Source organism: Lagopus leucura, unplaced genomic scaffold, assembly GCF_019238085.1.
Source record: "Lagopus leucura isolate 7727_CA_CO unplaced genomic scaffold, USGS_WTPT01 Super-Scaffold_100004, whole genome shotgun sequence".
Taxonomy (NCBI): Eukaryota; Metazoa; Chordata; class Aves; order Galliformes; family Phasianidae; genus Lagopus; species Lagopus leucura.
In genome coordinates this window covers 23,064,479-23,084,796 of record NW_024962264.1, presented here as the reverse complement: position 1 = coordinate 23,084,796, position 20,318 = coordinate 23,064,479, and positions in this window count along the sequence as shown.

Below are 20,318 nucleotides of genomic sequence, written 5' to 3'. Positions count from 1 at the left end.
TAAAACCTCCCCCCTTCCCCGCCTCCCTTTCCCTCCTCCCGTTAGCCGCCGCCGCCGCCTCCCCGCCGGTCTCACGGCCGGGGCGAGGCGAGCAGGAAGTGGCGGCGGCGAGAGCCGCGCTTCCACGTGGCCGCCCCGCACTGGGGAGGGGACGCCGCGCTCCGGGGGCTGCCGGCCCCGCTCCCCGCGGTGCTCTCTGCGCACCTGCTGTAGCCCGGCGCCGCGCCGCACCGTGGGGGAGCGGTGGGAGGGAGGCCGGGGCTTCCTCTGTTTTTCTTTCTTTTCTCTTTATTTATCTGTTTTTCCTCCTCTTGTGTGCTACTTAGGTCACCGGGTGGGGAAAATTCGAGTGCGAGTGAATGGCTGCAGTGATTCCATGCGGCTAGGATAATGCCAGCCCGTTAATTATCAGACACAGCCAGGGCAGCGCTGCGCTGCTGTGTGCTCAGGCCAGCTTGTGTGTAAAGTCAACAGATTTTTCTTGAGGGCAGCAGATTAAGCAGGAGATTACAGAGATTTTATCAGCTCTCAGCTTTGCATGTATTCTGTTAGTAATTTTCTGCGCTGAGAGTCACGCATCCTATTTCTTCCCCGAAGGGCTGTCTCACACACACACACACCCACACCCAAACCTGATTATCTGAGTCTTGCACAAAGTGCCATGACGCAAGGACAACACTTCCCATGTAAAACCTGTGTCCTTCTTGTGTAAAACTTTTGCCTTTCCTCTGTGCTCAGTACTCTCAGCGCACTCTGACATTTTTTCAGCACTGTGAGCTCCAACAATCCTGAACATTACTTTTCAGCAATAAGCACTGCAGGAATACAACAGGATCTTGCACTGTGAACAGGATCACATCAGAGGGAAACAGACCAAACCTGCTGACCTTTGTAGCTGACACACCTGAAGCAGGAGCCTTTGTTTACTGGTGCAGCCTGTACCAGCACTGTGGCACTGTGTGATCCTTCTCTGCTGTAGGACATGGGGCAAGGTACAGGAGCACAGCATTCACAGGGCAGGCAGCGGCTCCTGCCCTGTGATACCCTCTGGTCTAAAAGGGTGGTCCTCAGAGTCTCTCCCCTGACCCCATGGGGTGCCCTTCCAGGTGTGAGGTGTTGCCTCTTGACTGACAAAGCCTGGCAGGGAGAGGCAGGCTGGGGCCGCACATGGTGAAGCTCCATAAGCAAGAGGACTAGAAACATTCCCCCAGCTCTCACCACTTCCAGGAGTCTTCACTGCAGCAAGAGGCTGTCACCTCCCTTGTTTTATTCTCTGGTTCTGGGATCTCTCTGTTTTCTGTGCTGATGCTCTAAGTGCATGCAAGAAGAGGGAGAACATAAATCCCTCCTGGTGCTGTGCAGAGCTGTGGCTGTGTGATACCACTCAGCTGCTCCTTGTCAAGCTGTGACCTGTGTGCCACTCCATAGACATGATTGCACATTTATAAGGCTGCCCACCAGAATTTTGTTGTTTTTTTCTTTTTCTAAGTGGAGGCTTCCATGCTGCTGAAACTCATGTATGAGCGACACATCCATCATCATCACAGAGCTTCACACTTGAGAGTGACCAAGAGTTTGGTTGTGGATTTGCCAGGATTCTACTGTACCCTATGTCCGCCTCATCAGCCGCCTTTTTCATAGAATCACTACGATGATCATCTAGTCCAGCCGTCAGTCCATCCCCACCATGCCCACTGCATTGTGTCCCTAAGTACTACATCTACTGTTTCCTTAAACACTCACAGGGACAGTGACTCCACCACTCCCTGCGTAGCCCATTCCAGCGCCTCACCACTCTGAGAAGAAATTCTTCCTAATATCCGACCTTTTGACAAGGCTGTGGATCTGACTCTAGAGGCTTCAGGTTAATACTGACCTTGGCAGTAATGTTTTCCAGTTGATTGCTCTTCCAGCCCACTGAAGGTATTTATCTTCATCAGGGACTAGCTGAGGTTTCAAATGCTGAGCTCTTAGTTTCTCCTATGTAGGAAAGTGCCTAAAAATATCTGCAGAATATATTTTTGCTCTTGCTGAATTTATATGGCTAAGATAGAAAACCTAAATTAATGTTGTCCTCAAATTACTTCCAGTAACATTCAGAAACACTTCAAAAAGTCATTTATGACCTGGAGGGAGAGAGGGCTGAGCACAAAACATTGTCTCTCACAGCTGTGAAAGACCGTACAGGCCCTGGTGCTCCGAGCATCCAGCTAAAACTGAACATGAAATAATCCCATCTGTTATTAGGGAGTTAATCAACTTCTGTCAGGCAAATACTCTGTCACTCAAATGTTTCTAGCAGGCTGGCAACTGTCATAATGTTTGTGCCTATATGTGGACTCGCCTGCTGCTTGTTGCATTGAAATAGTACACGAGTTTCTGCTTATGCCTCCAAATAACCACCCAGTGGTATCTGAGCCATGGAAAGCCCTCAGTGCTCCTGAAGCCAGGCTGCGGTGACCTGGGGTGAGGTATCCAATTACCAATCCCCCTAAGCCACTCAGTGGCCTCATTGCTGGGGATTTGGGGGATGATGTCTGCAGTGGGGTCACTGCCAAATGTCAAAACTGCACAGTTGCCAGCCCTGGGGAAGCTCAGTGTTGGATGTTGGCCTTCATTTTGGCCACGATGAAGCCTTCTGCACGTGCATTAATGCAGACTTTGACAGGAAATTCCTAAAAACCTTAATACCTACCACAGTGTAAATCATTTAGTGCAAAATTCCATAACACAACAAACTGTTGCAAAGGCTTCACTGCACAGAACAACCCCCCCCTTTCCCCCCTCAAATTCTGGTCATCTGCATAAAGCTTTGCAACGGTTCTCCCTTGTCACGTCAGCAGCTCTGAGGCCAATTTCCTTCTGCTGAGTGCCATGAGCAGTCAGTGTTTTCAGTGAGTCTGCAAGCAGGTTCTTTGAAACTAACAATGACTGTAGACTTTGAATATTCTCACTTCCCTTAGAAGTTTCTAGAATTAATTGATTAATTGCTGATGTTTCATTCAGTGTGATATCTCACTATAGGATATACTCCACAATAACAGAATGGCAAACTTGGGCATGCTTTGGCTAAGTAATGAAGTGTTGAAACAGACCAGCTGCCTGACAGGGACTCACTTTCCTCAGCTGAATGCCCTGAACACAACAGGGCTAGTTTCATTTTAACATGGCTTTTAAATATCTATGTCTTGAATTGTATATTATAATACATTTGTCAGTATTATGATTAATACCTTCACGTGCATTTCATCACAGCATCCCAAACTTCTCTGCAATTCATTAATGAAAAAACATGGAAGGGAGCTTTAGTAGCCTCACTGGAGGGGAAAGAGCAGATGGAAATGTGCTAGGGCTCAAAAAACCTAGTGCCCAGGAAGGGTCTAGGAAAACTTGGTGACAGGCCCTGCACCCTAGCCAGCTGTCTCTTTCCATCTGTCACCATGTCCTGCTTTGGTAGAAGACAACGGCAATGATGAGCATTTTTGTATGACTGCACACACTGATAAACAAGGCCCTTGAACATGTTCCCTCTAACTCCTCCTACTGCTCTAGTGAAAACTTTTTACTTCATTCAGCCTCTTTTCCCAAACATTTCTTGCTTTATCATCAATGTTTTTAGGGTTATCTGCTTTTAAACGATCATATCCAAAGAAAGATGAGAAAGTCTTACATACAGCTGTTTGGGGTCTTACACAAACTGGCCACTGGCACCTGTGGAAGAGTTGTGTAGGGCATTTGCAGAGGTCTGTCAGTGCCAGATCTACACTGATTTCTGTCATCAGCTGGCTCGTTCTGCTGATACTGCCTTCAGTGCAGGGACTTGGGGTTAACGCAGTGTTCACCACCGGAGGTAATTCAGACAGACAGAGATTGACTTACACTGCTGAGGAGATAAAGCTATACCCTAAATATTTACAGTGTACGGATATTTGAGTTGATAATAAGGAAGTGAATTGTAGGCTTTAAAATTGTTTAATTTCTTTGTTTTAAATGCACTTTAATCAAATAAGTGGCTCTCAGTAACAGTTAATACATGTTCTTGCAGATTAGACTGAGATTTGCGTCATCTTCGTTGTTGAGTGTTCATGACAACTAGTCCTTAATACAATTCTTCCTACAATTCCCTTTTATATATATTTTTTCTTTTCCTTAAGCCAGAGGTTTAGCAATGCATGTCTTACCAAAAATTATTCTTCAGTATCTTGTGATTTTAATGCTTGTGGCACAGCACAGTTTGCCTCCTTTGCTTTTTCTGTCACTTTCATAAAGAACGCATTGTGAAGTTCCTGTCATTATATTTAGCCCCCATACTCCTGTCATACCTACTAAGTTTTCCTCCTGCAATATCACCTCTAGCTGATCCTATATTTTATTACACAACAACAGTAGGTGAGCTCATTATTTTGTATTGGTCTCTATTCAACCCATGTTCCATGGGCTGGATTGTAAAAGAAAAAAAATCCATGTGCTTTTTTCAGCTGCACTTTCTGGTATGGAGTACCAATCAATGTTTATGGCCAATGTTGTATGATTAATGTTGCTTTAGTCTACAGAAATTTAACCTCTCTTGGATTTGCAAGTCCTCAAAAAATCTACGCTGTAATGCCTGTTGACAATCCTGGACAGATTTGGATCTCATTAAAATAGGAGATGGAATGGTCTGGTATGTGGGTGTCTTATTTAAGCTGGAGGAGAATTGGAATGATTCTAAGCAAGGCTCAGCCATCTTAAGCAAAAAATATATTTTAAGTAGCTTTATTGTAGGAACTCTCACCTGTATTTTGAGCCAGATGTGTCATTATTTCAGATCCAGAAAATACCCCTCGCCAGGCTGACATATTCCTGAGCACTTAGAACAGAAATTAACTTGCATCATTTCCTGAATCTAGGGCAAGGAAAATTGAGATATGTTGCTGCAGTTTCTGTTATGCTGAAACAGTGAATGGTGTAAACACCCACATTTCAGATGCCAATTTACTTTTCCTAAATTTTTTTTAAAATATAGCAAATTAGCAAAGTTAATTCAATGAAATGGGCAGTTTTATCATGATCTAAAGTACATTCAAGGTACAAGAAAATATTTTACAAGCAACTGCAAATAGAGTAGGCTTCCCTACTTCTCTGGACTACTTACTGATAAAGTTGATAATCTAATATAAATTAACAGGCATTATTAATTCAGAATTATACATGCTGTGTTAGCTAAAGGTCTTCAATTAGCTTGATAACAGTATATATTGAATACATTTATGTTCAAAGTTAAACTTATTTACTGAAGACCTGGGAAGTCAAACATATCAGTTATGAAGATGAAGCTCTGGGAGCTCCCTGGACAGTCTAAGGGCCATGAAAGGCAGTTGTTTTTGCACGTTGATGTGCAACAGCTGCAAGTTGCCGAACGTCTTTTGTTGATCCTTAGCCACAGACTGAAATAGTGGGAACACAGTAAGATCAGTGAGAAGTCAGACTTATTTTTCCATCTGGGTTCCTTGGATGCCTTGGGAATGGGGAAGGCATTTGGCATGATGCATGGTGCCCGCAGCTGACAACAAAAGTACAGCTATCACCATCCGTCATACCAAGTGTGCCTTACACAGCTTCCATCACAGATTTATTATTGGAAGTCTTGATAGCAATTACGCTACCAAATTAAAGCGTTGCTAGGCAAATCCAAACTTCCTTAATTTCTTGCAGATTTCCCAACTGTGTGTCTAGTATTCCAAGTGGACTTGAATGAGCACAGAGATGCTAAGGAGCTCCTGTTCTCATTGAGTTGCTATTTGGAGAGAAATTCTTAAACAAGAGATTATTTCTCTTACATATAGTCTGACACCAAGTGGTATTGATTAAGTAATTCAGTGAAATTATTCTGTTATAAAAGGCATGTTTTATGGTGAATGGCTTGTGAAATTGCAGGCAGTAGCTAGCATCTATTGGATCATGACACTGCACATATTCAAGACTTTCACTAAATATAATCATAAAAAGAGTAGGTTTCATCGGATTTTTAGTACAACATGCAGATGTATTGGGGTTTTTTTTTGTTTGTTTTTTGTTTTTTGAAGCTTCTCCCTTTACTCAGGTCCAAAGTAATTTAGTTATATACTTATCCTTACTTACTTGATATGAATTAAACTATTTCCAACTTGTACAGTTTTAGCTCAGGCATGAATATAGGCGCATATGCACACATTCTTTGCTTATCTACTTATTTATTTTTGAATGTCTTTCATCCTTTTCCCAATCTGAAGGGTAACCCCTCCATGTCTTAAGAGGCAAAATTCCTAGACTTGTCTAAAAGAATTTGAAATAAAAGTGAAAAACTTTAATAAAGTCATCACCCCAGCAAGCTGATCTCCACTGTCTTTTAGTCACCTGTGACAAGTTACAGTGGCAGTGACAGGACTTCATCTATCTTCAGATACTGTGGGTTTCCAGCTCTCGCAGTTCACTGCCATTCAACTCCCTTTTCTAATACATGATCACAGTCACTTAACAACTAATTGGCTGGGTAGGCTGATGAAGCCAAATATGTTCTGAAATTCCTAGGTGCATACGATGAGCTGGAAGCAGATCTCCAGCTTGCACTTTTATTCTAACACTGCCTTAACTCAATCTTTGTTCTGAGTAGTTTGAACAACTCAGGAACATCCTTTAGGAAAAGGGGGTTTAGAGGCTAGTTGCAATTTACAGATTAAGTAGTGAAAGACTCATTCCAATTGACATCATTTCTAATTGAACTGAAGGGTCTGTGATTTGTTCCTATTCCCATCAATTGACCTTTTGAGTAAGGAAAGATGCTCCTGTAAGTCTTAGGTCAAAATGAAGCTGATTCCATTTCTTGCTTTCTATCAACAACTTTGACATGTAGGAAGATAATTAAAACTGAACATGGCAACGGTATAATTAATTGATTTTTTTTTCTTTCCCCCCCCTTCCCCCTCCTCCTGGAATGGTGCTCTGGGACAAAGCAGAAGCTATAAGAAACATGCGCAGCATGGTGATTCTCTACAGAGCTTTTGTAAATTCTTGGCTAATTGCTTGAAAAAAACTGGTTGTCTTCTTATTAACCTACAAGATGGGGGAAGATAAAACATATCTTCAATATATTTTAGATTTGAATGAGTAGAATTATAGAATGAATAAAAATTAATTTAACAATTTGCCTCTCTTTCTTCTATGCAAAATCTCTCTTCAAACTTGCCCTGCTAAGCCTTTGGTGTCAGAGTTGATTAACACAAAGGAGGAGACAGAGGCACTGTTCCTTGCAACATTTAGGTCAGAGCTGATTCTTTCCAGTATGTATCTAGGCCACGTCTAATTAATCTCAGAATACTCCATGGCTGCTGGATTACCTCTGCCAGCTTCACCCACAGAAACCTGGCAGCAAAGATTTTTACCTTAGGTGAGGAATTTCCCTTTTCTGAAGGCAAGTGGAAGGGTTTTTTTTTCTTTATTTATGTAATGTTTATGCAACAAATTATAGACCCCTTAGGATAGAGCCTAGATAGTACTTAGTAGGGGCAAACTCATTTAAAATTAGTGGAATATTGCCACTGACTTGAGTTGAGCCAAGACTTCACCCCAAGATTTCACCCCTAATTGTTTTTGGATAAAGTTTACTAACTGTGGCCTTCACGTCTCTAAATTAGATGCTGTTAGTCAAAAGAATTCCTTTTATCCTTTGTTTCTAAGCCAAATGTGTATATATATGGTGTTCAGTAAAATTAAGACTGGAAAATACAGATCGGTAGGTACAGATCGGCAGTAGGATTGTCACTGAAAAGCCTGTTGCAAATGAGGAAAGAGGGACAGAGTTGTGTTTCTGCACTTTAAACTCTACTCTGTGGTCATCTGTGGTCATTACTAGGACCACAAAGTTTGAAAATGCACTCCCAGGTTTGTAGAAGTGCTTGAATAAAGATGAACTCCTCACATGAAACAGCGGTGCCAAGTACATAATTCAGCACACTTACCAAATGAAGGAAAAACTAGTGATACATAGAACCACAAATGCATCACAGCACTAAAAATAGAGCACTAATTAGCAATGCTAAATTGGTATGCAGGGTGCTGAGTGTCAGAAGCAGCACCAAGGCTGCAGCCCGAGGACAGGGTTACTTAGACTTCAAATCAGTGCACCATAAATATGCATTCATTTCATACGCACAAAGCCAGATGATTTTTCACACCTGATGATATAGTACTAAAAGACAGGACAAATTATTACTTGCAGAACAAGAAATGCCTGTTATTGTGTGTCTATTAGTATACTCTTAAAATACTGGACATGAAAAGCAGGCATTTTTGTAATGGACAACATATGCTTTTGGACCACAATTTTTCCAATTACTTCCTTACAATGTGCTTTACTTAAATATAAAATAAATAAATAGCATGCGTTTAACACAGCAGTCTTATCAAAATCATCACTTAAATGCTTCTTCTGATACCTTCAGAGTTATGTAGTAATATACATGCAAATAAGATGCAGATTTTCACATCCTTGTTTTCCTCTCTAATGTGGGTTGATTCCTAAAACTGGAAATGCTATTCATAGGGATTCATAGATGATCAATATTGGCACATAAAAAATAAATCCATGTTGAAAAATATGCATTTAAGGGAAAGGGCAAATATGCCCTTTAGGGAAAAACAAAAAAACACTAAGAAGGAAGTAGTAAAATCAGCATCCATCAGAAGTTTTGCTTGCACTATGATCTGCTTGCCCTTCAAATGTGTGCTGGTGGGCCAGCTGATTCCTGCATTAACACGCCTCACGTCTACATACAGAATTTTGGAAGTCATCTCATGTCGTAGCTTGTATTAAACCCACGACGGCAGATTTTCTTACATGTAAGATGCACCTAGTTCAGCAAGGTGCACGTAGATGCATCAGATTCCACAGCAAAAACTGTGGAAGGAACAAATCCCACTGCCTTGCATTTAATGCTTTAGGATGACCTCACAGACAGGTCATAAAGTAGTGAAAACAGGTAAGAATGCACACAGGCTCGTAGGAACAATAATATTGTAAGCCTGTGTAACTGGTCACAACTCACAAAGCATTCTTTCACCAAAGTCCCCTACTGCAGTACTGAACAGTAGTATGGGAAGAAGGGCTCCTGTCTGCTTCTGGCTGTAACTCAGCCCTGCAGCTGCCATGTGCTGGGCTGCATGACATCCTATCAGCCTTATGGCCTGGGGTAGATGGGCACTGGAGAGAGGAGTTATCTGAGCAGATTATATGGACTCTAAACTCAGCTTTGTTACCCTCTACACTGCAGAACAGCATTACTTCATTATTCAAGGAGAATATTAATTAGAGGTAACTTAAAAATTTCCTACATCCATGAGTCTGTTAGGCAAAATTTTCAATGCAATATCTACAGCAGCTAATTAAACATGCAGTTGTTGTTTTGCAGCCCGGATAGAGATAAACTGTTAGGCAGGAGCAATCAATAACTTGCACTCTCTGAAAGAGTAAGCACTTATAGCACATGCAAAATGCAAGCAATTATCTTAAAAAGAACTTCTGTGCTGATATGAGTGGCTGCACAACTTGAATTGCTGTTGAAAAATTAAAATAGTTCACTGTAAGCCTCTGAGAAATTGCTGCAGCTGATAAGGAAGTCCTCTCTGATCATTCAGAGCTTCTACCAAAGCCTTCCTTTCCTGATACCGTTTTTTTAGCTTTCTTCTTTCTCTCTTCATAAAAAGCGATTGTTTTTTGTAATACAGGTTCTTCATCAGGCTCCTGGATTTTCAGTTCCCCACTCAGTGATCTGGGTACAGTTAAATGATTCAATACTTTCAACTACCCAAAACAATTTCCATTATGAGGACAAGTATTTTCCCATATTGCAATACATAAAGAGGAATAGCAATAGCATCAGTGTTCATGCTGATTGCATAGACCAAGTCTTCAGAGAAAAATCCAGATTGCTCTGATGAGTTTTAATACCAAGGTAGAAAGTATTATGTTTTTGTTCTGACAAAACAAAGTCCTGGTGTGCCTTGGTGGTTATTCTAGCTCTGCAGCATCATCCTATCTTAGTTTTTGAATAAAGTTCAATGCTCAGGAAGGACACTGTTTAAACAGATCTGTCCAGAAATGCTTAGCAGATGCATCTGGTTTCTTTCACTCTCATGCAATGTCAGGTTTCAAATTCAATACATGATTTTAATAATCCTGCTGACAGTGTTTATTTTTATGGCCATGAAGCTCTCAGTGCTTGTCTACTCAACCTCAACACTGACAGTGCTCTGAACATAGCACTGGCTCACTGAAGCAATGAAAATAAGAGTAATCTTAGAAGTCAGTCTGCTTAATGTTACGACATCGATTTCTTGTCCCCCTTGTTTAGAAATTTTAGCATGTAAACTGCAATAGAAAAAAAAATAATCCTAGGGGCTTTGCAGCACATCCAGAGGGTACAAAGTTTGAATGCTGTCATGCTGACCCATTTCAGCTCTTTATTTGTCTTCCTCTGCTGCCGCATGTGCTCTCTGTTATGTATCTTTACCCTGTGTTTGCTTAGCATGAGCAGAATAAACCGGTCAAGTCTGTTCCTAAGGCACCTATACAATGTTACACGTGTCCTAATCCTAGAGGTAACCAAGATCTCAAGTGCGCGCACAAACACACACCCTACTCAGCTAGGACTTGCAATGCACTTTCTATAGATAAAAACATCCTGCAGGAGGTCCAAAATCTGTGTCTGCACTAATGGCAGTGTATTTTGGATGCTAGAGCTTTCCTCATCACCTCCAAAGCTTTAATATTTATATCATCTTCTTTCTTTAAGGATACATTTGAAAGTGAGCTTCAAACTCCCAACCCATCTCTATAGCAGTAATAACACCGTGAAAATTTTTGTTTTCAATAAGCCAGCTTTCTCATCAAGTTGCAACTTCCATTACTATTATGACACTTAATTCTCTGAGGCCCCTTAGGCTGAAATACCTGCAGCTGTTCAGTACCACTGACTGGGTAATCTATCTCTATGCAACGTACTAGTTTTTATGGCTGTATTTTAATAAGAAAAAAAGTAAAATGCTTGGATAAAAGTAGTGATGAAGCTTAAGGTCCACAGGCCAGATGCTGAATATGTATAAATCCTGCAGCTTTCAAATACATCAAAGAAACGATATTCATTTGTCCCAGGATTTGCTCCCTACTTCCAGTTTTACCAGACTTTTCTTCAACTAATCTTGCAAATGCCTTAACTACATCCACTTCCGACTGTACCCCTCTCAATCCCTTTCAAATACCTCCTTCTTAACATATAACCCCTCTGTAATTCTTCCCTTTTAAATCCTTTTCAATCCCATTTTTTCTTCATTTTTTCCCCTTAAATTAGCTAATTGTTGGAAGCATTTGTAGCTCTTTGAAATTTTACTTCTGAATGCATTGTGGTATGTTGACTCTGAGGGCTGAAGTTTCTAAGCAGCTTTCAGAATAAAGAGATTTGTGTGCATGACTCCCATGCGCTACTTTGAAGATTTACTCTACAGAGTGAAAATATTTTTTAAAAATAAATCAACTTCATTGTTATATTCACGTGTAAACACAGCTCAGAGTACGCCTCCTTTACTGTACAGTTTCTCCTTTCTCCTCTAAGATACTTGCTATACTTGAGGAGCTTGTGAATGTACACCCTTAACAGACAACTTTTTAACCTAAGAGTGCGTCATGCTTAGCTGTAGCTGGTACACTCATCCATTTTTTTCCTATTTTCTTCCTGTATGCACTTAGCACTTGTGTGCGTAACATATTTGCACTTCACATTCCTTTAACTGGAGGCTTGTTTTCTTTTCCTGCATGACCAATGATTCCAGTTATACGTGGCAGTAACTTGTAGATACCTAACGTACACTTCTGACTGATCCAAAGTGGCACACTCACATATCACATTATTTGAGTAATGTGCCTAAACTACCTGGATTTTGCAGGCTAGCACAGTTGAGCCAATGTTCCTGACATTTCATAGCTTGTTAGGCTTTGTACCATTATTTCATACCAAGGCTTTCATAATCTCCTGACAAGTAAATCTACTGAAGGTCTAATTATTGCCTGCAGTATTTTCGACCCTGTAACTTAAGTTTGGTTTGCCAAGACTGCACACAGATAACTTTGTTCACGTTTCCCCTTGCGCTCTAACACAGGTATGCAAGCATGCCACGTGGCTGGCTGATTGTGTCACATAAGTTGGGTTGGTTGGGTGCTGTGCCAGCTGGTCCTGAGCTACTGGCTCAAATAACGCCAGTGTTCCTCTGCCCACACCTGCTGCATTGTGTGCTCTGGCTGGGCACTGCAGCCTGGCCATTTATCTTAAGCACAAAGACAGCACTCTCAGATAGGAATCAGGATGCAGACATTTATCTTTGCATTTTTCCTCCTTCATCTGCCTACCCAGCCACAACTATACCACCTCCAGTATTGTGCAGAAGCATGAGTGCTGTGTGAGGCACGTGCTAAAGCATTTCCATCCACAAAAAAAACCAAAAACATTATTCCACTGCTTCCTCTATATACAACATTTTGAACTCAAAACTTCTGCCTTGTTGGCAGGCTTTGGGTTAACTAGCAGATTCTGTTAATAATGAGCCATATGAAATATAATGATGCTTAATTGGAGAAAAAGAATGTTAAGCAAGCCTCTTTAGTGGAAAGAAGCGAAGAAAGAAAATGAAAGATATTTAGTAAGTGCATTTAAAAAAAAAAAAAGATATTTGGTATGTACACAGGTTTTCATTTGTGGCCTCAATTGCTTCCCCCTTTTGCCAGGAGCTATGGGATAGTGACTTCATGATGACCCTGTTTATTACCAAGTTACACACATGCCTAAGCCATTGTTTGAGTATAGGAGCACTAAGGCCTGTGGGTGGGAGCTTCTTGTGCTTTCACATTTCCCCAGACTGAATGAGCCTATCTGCTTCTCCATAACTGAGTTAGCTATAACCACTGATTTAACTGTACTCTAAAGAAAAGATATTTAATTGTTAGCTGCAGACTTATTGAAGACTCTGTTAAGGTTACAAGGATAACATGCATTCTGCATAGACATGAAAAGCCAGAAGTCAGATAGGACGACAAAACATAAAAAATGTTATGATAGTTGAATATTTCCACATTATGGTATTTAAATGGCTTCATTTTTAACTGCGCTGTTAGAACTACTTTAGTAAGACAGCTGTAACACTAACTGTCCTCTACTCATGTAAAATAATTTTTTTTTTCAATTCATTTTTTAACATCCTGTATTCAGAATCATTTATTTCCTCCACATGCACTGGGGATAGAGAAGTCTGCAGAACTGAGGATGTGGCTGAATTCTTAGTGCAGGTTCCTGACCAACACCTTTCACTTTTTCCTTATTAAACACAGGCCAGATACGCGTGTGCCCATTTTACTCACCTAGCAGCACAGAAAAGTTACTTGGTATGGCCTCTTTCAGAAACGCAAAGGAGAGCAGACCCAAGTCAGTCCTTTGTTCCACAACAGGAGAACATGCCAGGTTGTGCTTCCAATTTCCAGATAAGGTTTACATCGTCTGTTAGGATTGATCCAGGTCTTGAAGGAAGTGCTGCTCAAATGCTTTAAACTCTCAAGAGCAAAGTCTGGCAATCATATACAACCCTAAGCATGATGGGGCATCACAAACTTTACTGCTTTAAAAAGTCTTCCAATCAGAGGATGGTCCTTTCTAGATCTGATAACCTCTTTCCCTTCTCCCATTCTAACAAATGCAGTTCCAAGAGGCAGAGTGAGCTGCCTGGGAGGATCTCAGGCCCAGCATTTTGAGCAGCACGGTGTTTCACAAATGCTCTGCCAAACACTAGACAAGTAGAGTGCAGAAGATACACAGAAGGAAAATATTTTTTTCCTTACTGATGTCAGCTCTTGCGGCTCTTGCTTTTTCCTTGAGCATTGCAGCATTAAGAATTAAGCATGAAGAACTTCTCATAGCAACTGCAGAGGTAGTCAATCTTTTCACTCTCACTGCACAAACCCTATCACTCTTTTCTCCCCAGAAACCCGCTGAGAGCTCAGATTGCCCTAAAGTCAACACTAGCACAGTAAGAACATAATTCATTTAGTAAACTTGTGAACTTTGGTTGCCTGCCACTGGTAAACCATTTCGTTGTTTCAGCTCAAGTTGTACCCCATGACTTGAGAAGGTTTCCCAGCCTTCCAAACAACCCTGGCAACCCTCTCAGTGCTCAGCTGGCTTCTCAGCTGGGAGCACTTCTGTTTCTATAGCAATGGGAGCCCAGGGCCATGCTCCAGACAGAAGGTTAGGGGAATTCCTCTTCAACAAGCCACAAGCGAGTCTGCAGGTAGGCTAAGCCTTCAGATACCGCAAGAACAGTCAGCACGACATTCTCTGCTGCAGAGAGCTTTATGTGTGTTTTATTCAGCAAGTTATAATTTTGTGAATTTGGTAACTCATAGCAGCCAAATGTAATTTTTGGAACTTTCCTTGTCCTTCTTCATGCCCTCCAATGTTTCTGCTCTACGTGGTTCTTAGTAGTGCCGTTTCTTATCCTACCCCCTGACTACACTTACCAACTCAGTATTACTTTGTATCTGGTCAGATGTAAGCAAGAGAAAATCTCCTTTTAACTAATGGGGATTCAGACTAGAACAAGTTATTAGCACCTGCATATCAAGAGAAGGAAAACAAACAGGGAAGCAGAAGAGTTTCTGTACCTTGCAGTCTTAGGGTATGAATTTTTTTCTACTTGAGGCCTTAATTTTTAATGCTTTTGGAAGAAACCCAGTTTCTGAGTCCTGTTTGCCAGTAACAACATGTTTTAAAGAAAAATCAATATGTAGTATGATGGTATTTATTTGCACTCTAATTTCCTTTGATACAGGATATCAAATAAACAATTCCTCCTTGTTAGCAATAAGGTTTTATGATTTACTCACTTTGTCTCTGCTTTATCTATGCTTGTGGAGGGCTGCATGTGCATTTCTTGCTGTAACTGCTTTCCTCTCAATAGCTGCACCTTTGCTCTTTGATTTTGCTTATTGTTGCTATGGTACTGCACAAGTTTGCATTTTGCACCACATCCAGACCAGAACTGATCGCAGCCAGCAAAGCCTTGGCATCAAGTGATATCTTGTTTCTGCCTATTGAATGGCAGCAGTGCATGCTCAGCTTTGCAGGCCGTCCACACAAAGCCAAGCCCAAGTGGGTATGCTGGGGTTTGGCTTTACTAATGGGACAGCTGCCATGTGATTGAGGCAGTATTTGATCCTGGTACGCAGCTGCTGATACTACCAATAATAAAGCTTAAAGAGAAGTCTATAGTACAGTTGTGGTACCAGGTAAAATGGTAAGGTTTTCCACCTTGCTTAAAAGCAGAAAACTTACAAGCTAATACTGTTAAACTTCTCCAGAAGAAGTGAGTAGGTCTGCAATCTATTTTTAAAAAAGATACATATGTGTAAAAAAATCCACAAAAAAAAAAGCAAACAACAACAAAAAATTCAACAAAACAAGCACACCTTGCATGCCATGAGCTATAAAAACCTCACATCTAGACCACTATTAGCTTTGGGAGAATTTAAATTCAAGATACTACCCGATCAAATTCTAAGGCTTAAAGAAAATTACTTAATGCACAAATGAAAATCTTAGTGTGAAAACATTGCTGCAAGCTTTAAATATACACACAAAAAGAATCAAATTGCTGTTAAATTGTCTGTAAATTGCTGCTCTTCTGGGTAGAGTAAATATTTTGTGATACGTTATTTCCTCTTCATCTGAAATGCAAACTGTTTTCTTTATTACTGGTATAGCACTTAGGATTTTTTTTTTTTTAAATGAGCAATAGTTTTTGCATATGCCAACCACAGCGATCAGCCACCAAGAGTACTGTGGAAGAAAAATAAGAGAAAATGCTCGTCTCACATTTCTTCACACTTGTGCTTTGTAAGAGAAACATTACTCTAGGTTTACATGGGTAGAGGCTCTTCAGAGAATTGAATATATTCTAGACCTCATTTATGGCTGACTTCCCTTCGAATTAACAATTCTGTCCTGAGAATTAGCACAATTTCAGCCTTTCAAGTGTGATTTAGGTGAAGAAGCTCCCAATAAGCGCTCAGATGAAAGACTGATGAAAGAGGAAGGCTTCTTGCGCAGAGCAAAAGCTCAACAACATCTCCAATACCAAAAGTGGATAGTCCAAAGGACAAAAAGTTCCTACTTTATTTATTGGTTCATCCTAAAATGAGATGAGCTCTTTCAGGAATTTGAATTCCTTAATTCAAAAGGTATTTCTGAAAGAAGAAACAGGCACAAAGTGATAATCAAGGCTTTTAGCTAAGTAGCAAACTCTCCTCTAATTACATCCAAAAAGTTCCATGAGAAATGTTTGCTTACCCAGGCCATGCCATGTTGCTTATCAACTCAGACACTGTTTATATTGCCTCGACTGCAAGAGAAGTGTTTCTTCCTCATCTTTGCAGAAATGGCAGCGGTGGTGCAACAATGACACAAATAGCACTGGACATGCTGACAACTGGCGAGGGTGGACAGCAAAGGCATTTTGCTTTGCTCAGCAAGTCATATGTCACACTTCCCTCCTTGCCAAGAGACCAGCAGGTGGGTATGGCAGGCTGCAGCTTCTTGAGCCAGAGCCCTGACAAGCAGGTTGGGCCTCCAAAAAGGTCAGGGGCACAGATCTTTAGTCTGTAGAATCCTATTTAGAAGAAGCCATGAAACGCAGCCTGCTATAGATTTTTATAGTCCTATATCCATAGCTATTCAAAGCTTATTTGGTAATCAGATAGCATTCCTCGTTGGTACAACCTTCATAAACATTTAGCAGCAAAAACATTGGCATTCTCAATGGATCACACCGCAACTTCATTTCCCTACCCTTCCCTGTCTGCCCAGCCTTCCTTCCTGACCTATTTCACAGTTTGATAGCTCTCAGCAACAACTGCTTCAAATATTTTCATAAACATGCCTATAGTACTGACACTTGATCTGAACACAACAAATAATTTAGTTACTGACCTAATTTGGGGTTGACGTTGTATCCTTTCAGTTGGACATCTCAGTGTTCGGAGAGCAGGGAATACACCTTCTCAGAAGGCTTCAGACGCAGATTTCTTGGCAAGAAAGTGGTGGAACCACAGCTGGTCACTAATCAGGAGGCACAAGCAGGAAATCCTAGAGGAAAACAGCTCAAGAAAAAAAGAGGGCAAGTCTGTAAAGTCTTTTACGTACCTTTTGGGATGGTCAATGGAAGAGTGGAATTGGTGAGGAGCTGGGTGATGTGGGATGGCTCAGGTGACACCAGTTACCCTAACTGCAGCCCTCCTGTCCCAGTGGGCATGCTGGTGCCAGCATGGACCTGCCTGGGTCACCTTCAATATATGGGGTGGCCTAGGGTGATGCTTCAGGGAATATTCACTGACAACTGACTCTGTGCTTCAGTTCAGATTCTAGAAAAGGAGAACAGACAAGTAATCCTGGCACAGCAGTCCACATTCTGGCCTTGTTTGGGCAGTAGCTACCAAGCCAGCTGCTTTGACAGGAGGTCTGGGAGCTTCAAGTGTGAAGGTACCACTACTGGGGTCAGTGCCCTGGCAGTGCTTTCTTGTCTCTTGTTCATCTGCCTGTATGTGGGTAGGGAATTACTTTTCTTCTGCACATCAGTTCTGGCCTTCACCTGCCAGCATGGAAATTTACTCTGGCATTTCCTTAAACTAAAAGCTTATTAGATGTAAGTTAGGAGACATGCTTAGAGGAGGCATTAGTTGAATGTCACATAAGCATATAATCAGGCAGAGTTAAAGAAATAAATATACATTTTTTCCTCTTACCTCAAAATAAAAAAAAAAAAAAAAAAGATTGTCCAGCTACAGTGATCCAAAATGTGAACATCCTACTCAGAATTGGGCAGGGGTTTATACTCAGAGCAGGGGAAATATGACTGCTGCCACTGAGCTAATAAGCAGCTAGCGTGTGGAATTATTACACGTGCCAGTGGTATCACAAGTTTTAAGGACGGAGATTCAGGGTGTGGGTGGCAAGTGTTTATGAACAGCTGCTGCACGTGTGAAGCTGTATGTGAAGGCTGAAATCACATAGCTGCTGCTGCTGATCTCTGGAGGAGCAAACTCCCTCCTGCTTGAGCAGCTGCCCACATGCTCAGTTGGGATGCAATTATAGTTAACGTATACATTCATCACACACTCTTCATAACTTCAATGACAAGCACTGCTGAAGGAAGAAAGATAAGAAGGAGGCAAAAGCCAGACTTGGAAGCTCTTCTGCTTCTTGATCAATACCAACATATATGCCACAGCTTGGTCTTGACACAAAAGAAGAGTCAGAGCAGAAACCTGCTCAGCCCATTGCTGCACTATGTTTGTAAATACGCACCAGGAGCTGCTATCTAGCTCTTGTTTTCTCTTTTGCACACCAGAGTGTGGTGCAGTTCTTTTCTATTCCTTTCCTTCCCCAGTTCAAATCTTGTTACTTTCCTGATATGCCCTTATCTGCAAGAGCTCTTTAAAGCTCTTTTTCCTTGATGGTTTGCATCTGATGTTATCAAAGTTAATTATATAATCGACACAAAATTCACAGAAGGCTCTTGGTTTTCTTAATGCACCATGCTTCCCCCAGACTGTGAACTTTAAATGATGCAACTGGGAGAATACTCTGTTGCTCAACCACATTTAACTTCAGGCTACATTAAAACTAATGGCTAATTGTTTCTGATGTATCTAAAGCTTTATTGTTTTTTTAATAATATTTTTTTTCTCTGTTCCTAGTTGTTCACTTGCCAAAGAGTAGCACCTGTAAAGTAATCACTCCAATCTTCTTAGGGCTTTCATATGAGTTTTTGTTACTCATAAAATCCCCCTCAGTAGGATTTTGTTTTGTTGCTGTTAACATCCCTTCAAGTTTATGATTGTTCTGGAGAGATATTTACTTAAGTTTGCTCAGTGGAACTGCCTAAGGAATTAATCTAAGGAATGGTTTCAGTGGAAAGCTTGGATGGGAAGAGATAGTTTTTTTTCTTTTGCAGCTGGAGATGCCTTCAGTTCACATTTGACTGCAGCAGCCTCTTAAGCTATTAGACAAGGAACAGGCATGTATTTCCAGTGCATACTTACCCTTTTCACTATTTCTGACAAAGTACTTCAGAAGTAATGGTCGCTTTAAGTGTACCCCTGGAAAGATGCTTGAATAAATAAAAAGTATGCAGTGGATGAAAGGGATGAATTTAACCAAATAATTTAGATTAGAAAGTTTTAGTGTAGAGGTACAGCACTGAAGAAGCAAAGCGTATGGGAATGCATAAAAATCAAGCTTAAAGTAGAAATGCAAATGAAAAAGAAAAAACATTCCTTGAAAGACAGATAATAATTAATAAGCATCTCTTCTGTCCCTGGTGTTTGAAGATGATTGATCCTTGCTGTTTTTGTCTATGACTCCTGAATTTCTGCAGGAAAGTACCTGCTTTTAATAGCTTAATCTTACTTTGGAAGATGATATATGATATTCAACTTATCAGTTGAAAATATAAGAAGAATCAGTTGGGAATTTCTAAGTTTTTTTTTGTTGTTGTTGTTTCTTCGATTTTTAGGAGATTGGAGGGGGACAAATAGTTCTCAATTTGTATCACTTTTTACTGGAATCAGCTGTTCACTTTCTCTTTCAACACTTCCTTACTTATCACTTGAGGAACGGTATGCATGACAATTTTGTACACATTCCTATATTTGTCTCTTATTTAAATGGACATTCAAGTTCTGATATTGTCTTCAACAGAGTAGTGGATTTTGGTTTCTGCTTTGGTGTGGCTGGGGCTGTGGGAGCAGCAAGCAGCCTCTGAACAAGCTTGCCTGCCTCTTCCCTGACTTGATACACATGGCTGGTTTCAGCAGCAGCAGATGCACAACAAATTGAAACACTAATGTTGTGATTTCTGAGAGGTATTTATTCAGATCAAGGTCTTTTTTTTTTTTTTTTAAACTGCTCTACAGCAATTTTTCTTTGTATTCCATAATTTGACACATCCAAATATAAAATAGGACAGGTGTACAACTTTTATTTCATTATTCAGGTTCTTAGCTACAGTCTGGTAATTTACAGGCATGTACTCTGTAAACTTTGTCAGTATGTCTTAAAAACTTTATTTTAATGCATCAACAAGTTGGTCAAAGCTTTTACCACTGTTGTTTAAAAAGATCTAAGCCAACTATCTCAGACTAGTCAGCACAGAAGTTTATGTTCTTATTTAACCTATTACATATTATATATTACTAATCGCAGCCTACT